The sequence below is a fragment of the Salvia hispanica genome, chromosome 4, assembly GCF_029641045.1.
Source record: "Salvia hispanica isolate PSC_SH4W2 chromosome 4, Shi_PSC_v1, whole genome shotgun sequence".
Taxonomy (NCBI): domain Eukaryota; kingdom Viridiplantae; phylum Streptophyta; class Magnoliopsida; order Lamiales; family Lamiaceae; genus Salvia; species Salvia hispanica.
This window is the reverse complement of record NC_142695.1, coordinates 29881057-29889788: the sequence shown is the minus strand read 5'-3', so window position 1 is coordinate 29889788 and position 8732 is coordinate 29881057. Positions and strand designations below refer to the sequence as shown.

General features: G+C 39.6%; 1 non-coding gene across 1 annotated transcript; it reads right to left on the bottom strand.

Annotated features, from left to right (window-relative positions):
- Nucleotides 1–8256: 8256 nt before the first annotated feature.
- Nucleotides 8257–8363, bottom strand: LOC125197600 (small nucleolar RNA R71). Its single transcript, XR_007172136.1, has one exon. It is a non-coding gene; the product is annotated as a small nucleolar RNA R71 (small nucleolar RNA).
- Nucleotides 8364–8732: the final 369 nt, after the last annotated feature.

The window sequence follows — 8732 nt, the reverse complement described above, 5'->3', positions numbered from 1 at the left end:
AGCTTTTGTCTCTTGATCCGCGGTCGCAGCACATTGTTTCCGTGGTCGCTGGCAGTCATCCTGTATCTACTGGATCTTCCAGAGCGGTCGCTGCGCACCACCCAGCGCTCGCTGAGCGTGTTCCTCTTTTTAGCTCAACTTCCTGAAGCGGACCGCTACTTATTCAACGGTCGTTGGCGGCCAGCGGTCTGACTATGTTGCAGCGGACCACAGGACCTCTTGATTGCTCTAGATTTTCAACTTCGACTTTTAGCTATCTTTTTAGGCTCTATTTTGCACATTTCTTACAAAACACGTCAAAATACCAAAATAGATAGAATATGCAATTATACGACATGTAATGCAACTTTGACATTCAAAATGGATCAAATAATGGTTTTAAAACAGTGCAAAATCCGAGCTTATTGCCTGGGCTCGGTGACTCAACATGGATTGCATGTTCATTTGAGAAAAACCATCTTTAGAAGCAAAGTTAAATGATTCTGTGAGAGAGAGATGAATGCCTACATTGGCTTTTATATACAATAAAGTGGAAAAAAGAGCCAAAATCTCAAAATAAATATGACATTCAAAATTAAAATACACGGTTACAACATTGTACAATAAATAAAAAAGTTTTAAAAAATAAAAACAGACCAAAATTACACAATTATTGCACTGCACGGACTGGGAGAGAATCTTATGCCGAAACTTTTGTCATCTCAATCTTCATGTTAAATTAATACTTTGGAGAGAGAGAGAGAGATGCATACGTTTACATTGGGTTAGATGCTGATGCCCCATTTGCTTGACGAAATTCAGCTGTTTAAGAGAGAATGAAGCTAACAATTGAGTGAGGTAGTGAGAGAGATGAGTGAAATACTACAAATTAAGATTAGAATTTATAGATATCATTTTCCCTAAGAATTTGTTTTTGCAGTACTCAAAACAAGGCGTTGCAGTACTCAAAACAAGGCGTAAAAAAGAGTTTTTATTACTTAGTATATTTCAACTGTTTATCTTTATGCATGAAAAAACTTGTGACTCAACATGGATTGCATGTTCAAATGCGAAAAACCATCTTCGGAAGCAAAGTTAAATGATTATGTGAGAGAGATATAGATCATATTTTCATAATATATAGATGAATAAGCCTACATTGACTTCTATTTATAATAAAGTGGAAAAAATAGACAAAATCTCAATATAAATATGACATTCAAGATTAAAATACACGGTTACAACCTTGTACAATAAACAGAAAGTTAAAAAAAAATAAAAATAGCCCAATATGACACAATTTTTGCACTGCACGGGCAATGAGAGAATCTTATTCCGAAACTTGTGTCATCTCTATCTTCTTGTTTAATTAATACTTTGGAGAGATAGAGAGATGCATACGTTTATATTGGAGTTACATGCTAATGCCATTTGCTTGACGAAATTGAGCAGTTTAAGAGAGAATGAAGCTAACAATTGAGTGAGATAGTGAAAGAGATGAGTGAAATACAACAAATTGAGATTAGAATTTATGGATGTCATTTTCCCTAAGAATTTGTTTTTGCAATACTCAAAACAAGGCGTAAAAAAGAGTTTTTATTACTTAGTATATTTCAACTTTTTATCTTTATGCATGAAAAAACTTGTGACTCAACATGGGTTGCATGTTCAGATGAGAAAAACCATCTTGAGAAGCAAAGTTAAATGATTCTGTGAGAGAGATATAGATCATAATTTTATAATATATAGATGAATAAGCCTACATTGACTTCTATTTACAATAAAGTAGAAAAAACAGACAAAGTCTCAATATAAATATGACATTCAAGATTAAAATACACGGTTAAAACCTTGTGCAATAAACAAAAAGTTTTAAAAAATAAAAATAGCCCAATACGACACAATTTTTTCTCTGCACGGGCTATGCAAAGTCTTCATCCATCCGCAACTCCGTCTTGAGGTACCTTCACCGAGCTATGACCCAACTCATGTTTGCTAGGATCGATGGGGGAAGTGTTTCCCAAACAGAGCTTAACGTCATGTGGTGCCTTCTCAACAAAAAGGGGTTCGACTATGGAACCTTCTTCACTCTTTATGTTGATCAGATCATGAAGAAAGACGGAGGGGTTATTTGTTGTGGAGGCTTGATCACGACAATTGCCGAGCATGTTGGCGTTTCTACCGCCAGGTTGATAGAAGATATGGGGGAGAAATTAATCACTTATGAGGTGCCCTTCTCGGTAGGCCTCTTGAAGACCGATTATTGGGGTCAAGGTTATATTTTGCAAGTGGAGGGGCATCGCTTTCACGTTCCTATTCCTCATTTGACCAAGGTCGACGTTTGGGAGAACAAGGCCAATTGGAAGCTCAACACTCCCGCCCACCGAAGAGCCATTGAAGCCAACCCCGTCAATGGGGAGTTTAGGAGGAGGAATGTGCCTTCTTGCATCCCCGTCTTCGACCCCGATGATGACTCTGCCTTCGATGCCATCGTTAATTATAAAGAAGAGGCGCAGCATTCACATGCTCAAGGAAGTGGAGTACCTGATAAGTCGTATTCTAAGCCTTGGTTACTGGTCAGTATGTCGTGAAATGCATGTATTATCTGCAAAACAGTTTCTTAAGTGTGCAGGATTAAAGGATCCAAGTCAGTAGGAGACGATTCAGGTGACGCAAGTGAAAAGGGCGCCAGAAGGGTGCGATACTGACCAGGATGCATGCCAGAGAAAAGGCTCGAGATGGAGAAGGAGGATAGCTGGGATGATCATTGACAAGGGCAAAAAGGTCAAAACACGGGAAAAGTCTACCCTAAAAGCAAGGGCAAGCCTCCCTATAAAAGAAGCCACTTGGAGAGAGAGAAAAAGTTTTTTTTTCGGATAGACGCCTGCTAAGAGTTCGGTTCGAAGTTCTCGGTTCTCAACACACTTAGTAGAATTCTCTCTAGAAGATCAGTTCCTTCAGCATTATCCCACCTCTCGTTCCTCGCCACAGCCATGGTCACTTGACGTCGAAGAGTTTGCCGGAGAAGTCATCAGTCCGCCGTTCCAGCCAGTTATCATAGCAGTGTAGTAGTATCATCGCCCGGAGTGGCACAAACAATCTTAATCGCTTTCCTAGTTTAAAGTTTACTTGTTTTCATCGTTAGTTATTTGCAAACACTCATCGCTGTGCTCTTTTGAAGTACTTTGTTATTTTCCAACTTTTACATTATGAAGTTTCTATTTCGCATGTCACTTTGGTTCGAGTTTGCTTCATTCTGCCTAGGAAAGTTAGATTTAGTTATTGCTTTCAATTTCTAAGTGTTTTCTTATCGGGAGTTGTTGATTCAAAGTTGTAGCTATGTTTAGTCAAGTTTTCGTGCATGAGTTTCTTTTCTGCGCCGTGATTACCACCTTGCATGTCAGTCAGTAGAAGTAAAGTTGCAGTTTCACTGTTTAATTTAAGTTTGAGCATTTAAATCGATGGATCTTAAGTTTGAATTTGTGAATATGAAGTTCAGTCATGGTGTTTGTGTTTATCTGAATTCTGTTAATACTTGGTGAAGAAGAAAACGTCAAAATCAACTTTAGTTTGAACCACTTTACTTTTAAGTTACTTTTGCTTTTGTTCCCTACTTTTCAGATGTACTGCCCAGACCTGTCAGAGAACCACCCAGCCACCAAATATGCCTTGTAGTCTAAATTTCCCCTTTTAGTAACTGTCTACTTTTCATATGCCTCTGAGACACATTGTCCTCTATTTTCACGAACACTCCCACATGTCTGTTATTTTCACGCCTACTAGTCAGTAGAGTACCACCTTTATTTCCTGTCTAGGTAAAATCTCAACCCAAGCGTGGTAGCTAACCAAAACACCCAGGAAAGTCACCGCAGTTATCAAAACGTGTCCATCCTCGTGGGAATCGACCCTTACCTCCATTATACTAATCAGTAGAAGTGGGTTGAGGAAACTTGTTTGAAGCCAGGTCCCGGTTATCGTACCAACGACTCAGCTGGGTCGGGAATCTCTTCCTGATCAGTTGGATACACTCCAAATTACATACGAAAACCATCACAACACTCGAAAGAGTGGGGAAACCTCTGGTCCGTCAGTACCGCAGCCGCTGCCACACCTAGAAGAAGAAGAAGAGGAGGACGTGGAATACCATCGCCGTCGGGCTAGAGCAAACCACCACCGCGGGAGGCTAAATCCCAATGATGAGTTTCAATCCAACACCTCCACCACTTGGGACAATAGATGGGCGCAGCAACAAAAGGGAGAACGCCTACAACCACCAAGGATGGACGGCACAAGGCGATTGGCGAAAGGTGGAGCAACAATTTTGGGAGCAACAATGACTTGAAGATGTTTGTCAACGTCAACAGATCGAAGAACTCCAAAGGATGCGACATCGCCTATCTTATTGGCGCATTCGACGACCTCAACACCCGTTTCCCTCCTTTTCCTTAAGATTGAAGAAGTCAAGCTCAATGACTTTAAATGAGCACTTCTATCATATTTTTAATTGCATCTGAGACAATTTATTTTCATGTTTTGACAGTTTTTATTTGAGTTTTTAAGTACTTTTTGGTTTTGGTTTAGTTTTCATGCCTTTGAAATATTTTCGCAGGTTCTGACCTTCTAAGGCGACCGCCGCAAATTTTGCGGCGGGCCGCCAGCTGGTCTCTGGAAACATTCTGCCCATTTGCGGCGACTGCCGCTCGATTCCAGCACGATTTTTGGATTTTTTGAATTTTTGCCCCGTCCAACCTTTACGCGAAATTTTTCAAGGTATGTTTTCTTTTCAATAGTTTTCTCACGTCCCTACCCACTCTACAAACTTATTTTACACTTTGTTGTATATAAGTTTGGGTGGATGAAGTGGTGGACCATGAGTTTAGGTTTTTGTTCTAGGTTTTAGTTTAAGTTTTTGTTTTCAAAATCCCATAGGTGAATTTTTTTGAATCCATGTCATGAACTTAATATGAAGAACTTAGAAACACGCATGCTTAGTGACACATTAGACCGAGCTGCCGACGATATTTAAATCCTTCTATGTTTAAGTATGGCTTGATGTCTTGATTTGATGGTTTGGTGAAAAAGTGCATAATTAGTGAATTGCTTGTTCGCCTTGATTCATGCTTATACCTTGTGAGATTTGAGTCATAATTTCTTTCTTGTGTGATTTATCTACATTCATGTATATGTTTCTAGAACTTGCTCCTAGCTTGCCTAAGTTTATAGAGTGTTTAAGTTGATAAGGGAAGATGTTAGGCCATATTTTCATAGCTACTTTTATACCCAAAATTTTCGACCCTCTCAAATTTTCAAAATTTTCCCTTTGGAGCCAATTTTGAGCCTTTAAGCCTATTCTTTAGAAACCAAATATATGGGTACAATTCCTTGGGTTAGTATAGTTTTATTATCTTTTGTAAAGGATGTGGAGAGATAAGGAGAAAAGTATAAAAAGTAGTGTGCTTAATGTAAAGAAAGTACAAGTTGTGAAATAGTAAAAAATTCAAAGAATGTGCTTGATCTTAGAAAGGATGCTTATGTAAAAGAAAAGAAAGAAAAGAAAAATAAAAAGTGTAAAAGGTTGTGAAAAGAAAAAAAGAAAAAGAAAATCAAAGGATTGGAAAGTGAGTTGATAGAGAAAAATAAAGTGTTAGAAGTGTGTTGGGTATAGAAAAGTGGAGTCAATTTAACTCTACTTGGGATATTTTTATGTTTTAGTTACTTTTAAGCCAAATATTCATCACCTACCAAAGAGCCTACATTACAATAAAAAATAAAGACCTTTCGGACTTTTGATGCTTAATCACATCGAGTAGAGGAGGAATTAAACTTTGAGCAAGCCTATGATAAACTTTGCATGATACATGATTTGAGTGCTATACACTACCTTTATACACTTTGAGAGAGAGAGAAAGAACACTTCTCATCTTTGGAAGTTTGCCACATGTGAGTGCATGATTTCAAGGTGTTCCACGAGTTTGTATTGAAAGTGCACTAATAAGCCTTGCTTGATTTGATTGCGTTAATGCATGCTTAATCTATTCTTTCATCTTTTAAGACAATTACGATGTCTAGTCCTTGTGCATTCTGTGCGTCTATTCTTGTGTCTTAATTATTTTGTTCGAGGACAAACAAAAATGTAAGTTTGGGGGAGTTGATATGCTTGGATTTTTGATACGCTCGGATTTTGCACTATTTTAAGGCTATTATTTGGTCCGTTTTTTATGTCAAAGTCACTCTACACGTCCATTAGTTGCATATTTTGTCTATTTTGGTATTTTGACGTGTTTTGTGAGAAACGTGCATAATTGAGCCGAAAAAGGGAGCAAAGACGCAAAGTCTGGAAATCTAGAGTCAGACGGCGACCGACGATCGCCGTGGATGTAAGCGGCGACCGCCGGCGCCCGGCGGGCAGATCAATGCAGCGGTCCACCTCGAAAAAATACGCTTGGAAGAGAAGTCTCGTCCGGCGACCGCCGGAAGTCGTGCGGCGGTCCGCCGCCGAGGAAACAGACTATCTGGACTCCAACGCGGCGACCGCCGGCCAAGGTGCGGCGGCCCGCCGGAGAAAGGCGGCAAATCCAAGATGCCCTAGATTTGCTCCAAGATTTACCATATTTTGGAGATCTTTTCCTTCTACAACAAGGATTGACTTTCTCCTATAAATAACACCTCAAGCTTCATTAAATGAAAGAGCTTCTACTTGCAAAATAATTCATAGAAATCAAGAGCTAAAGTACTTCATTTGTGCAAGGAATTGGAGAAGGATTTCAAGAACATCAAGAATGACAAGGATTCAACCTACGGGTTTTATTTGCTTTAGTTTTATGTTCAAATTGTCTTCCCTTCAATCTATGTGTTTAGCTTATTTCATTATGTGTAACTAAACTCATAGGATTATAGGGATGTGTTAGTAACGACTTTGGCTATACAATTCCAGTTTTCTATTTAATATCCGTTTTGTTTTTACTTTGTTTCTTCCTTAAGTTAATCTTGATGCTGCATGATTGAGTGACACAATCGTGTATGATTTAATATAACTTGCTTTATAACTGTGACAGTGTTCTAGCGAGTTAGATCCACTTAGTGGACGCTAAAGTTAGCTTCCCTTAAAACTGCACTGTTAATTGAGAGTGAAGACTTTTCAAGGGTCTTAGGAGCTGTTTAGAGTTACGTGTTAGGATTGACAACCCTAATTTTGTAATCAACGTTTGTATCGCATGAGCATAAGCTAGGTGACTCGTTCTATCAAAGTAATAACTGTGCTAGGGTATTGTAGTTTGGAACTTGTATAACCATAACTGTGAACGCACATCCCTGGGATTCCCGTATCTCTATCGCTTATCTTCGTGTTTTATTTGCATTTAGTTGTTATATGCTTTTTATTGTTTTCAGTTTTCTAAAGTCTTCCAAAACCTACTGTTTTTCCAGATAGTAATTGAGTCTTAGTAGAGGATAGACACTTTGTGTTTGCCTTCCCCGTGTTCGATATCCGGTACTGACCTTTGGCTATACTATATATACACTGTATACCTGGAAGTTTTGTTTAGTGCTGAAAAATAGTGCATCAAGTTTTTGGCACCGTTGCCGGGGAGGACAATTCAGTTTGGAGTGATATCTTCAAACGGATAATTTTACTACTTTGGAATTTAATTGCTTTCATTTTTTATTTTTAGTTTTTAATTTGTTTTTGTTTTTGATTCTTGCAGGTTTTGTATGCGAACATGCTCTGGGAAGGACAGCGTGGAACCGCTCAATTTAGAACTTGAAAGAACTCGTAGGAAAATAAGAAGTGAAAAAGGATCAGGAACAATGGGTGATCGAACAGACATCGAGAAGCTACAAGAAATGGTGAAGCTGCTAATGGACGAGAAAGATGCGGAAAGGGAAGCCCGCGAGGCTTTGGAGAAGAAGAATAAGGAAATACAACCCGTGATGATCATGTTCAATCATGGGAATATGATTACTTTTCCCGAAGGGCCTCGTATTGATGCTAACAAGTTCAAGTTACGCATGCCCCTTATTCAAAGGGTCGAGCAAATTCCTTTTGCAGGTAGGGCTACAGAGGATGCCAATCGCCATCTCTCTAAATTTGTGGAGATCTCTAACACTCTCAAGTTAAACGGTGTCGATGACGATGCCATAAGGGTAAGACTCTTTCCCTTTTCATTAACTGATTCTACTAAAGAGTGGTTTGAATGCATGCCCATACAAAAGGTCTCCACATGGAAGGACATTGTAGCTGCCTTCCTCGACAAGTACTATCCGCCAGGCACAATCTTGAAGCTCAAGAGCGAGATCTTCCAGTTTATCCAAGGCCATGACGAGCCCCTCTATGAGGCGTTTGCTCGTTTCAAGGCTCTTCTACGAAAGTGCCCTAACCATGGTTTCACCGTGGATCATCAGGTAGGAATCCTCTATATTGGGTTTAACGAGAAGATTTGTGCTATGCTTGATTCAGGTGCAAATGGAGGATTCTTAAGGAAGTCAGGTGAAGAGGTCATGGCAGTAATAGAGGAATTCGCCATCAACAGGAGGGGGCGGTCGAAAGAAAGGCATAGCATGAAGAGGATAGCTGCAATTGAAGAGGCCAAGGAAAGTTCTTTCACGAAGGAATTGGCCGAGCTCAGAGTTAGGGTGGACCAAATGGATACATCAAGGAAGGAGGATCCGATTCCACCGACCTCCATCATAGCGGTCTCTAAACCCGAAACTCTTGCCCCGATAGTGGAGGAAATCAACTACATGCAAGGAGGCGG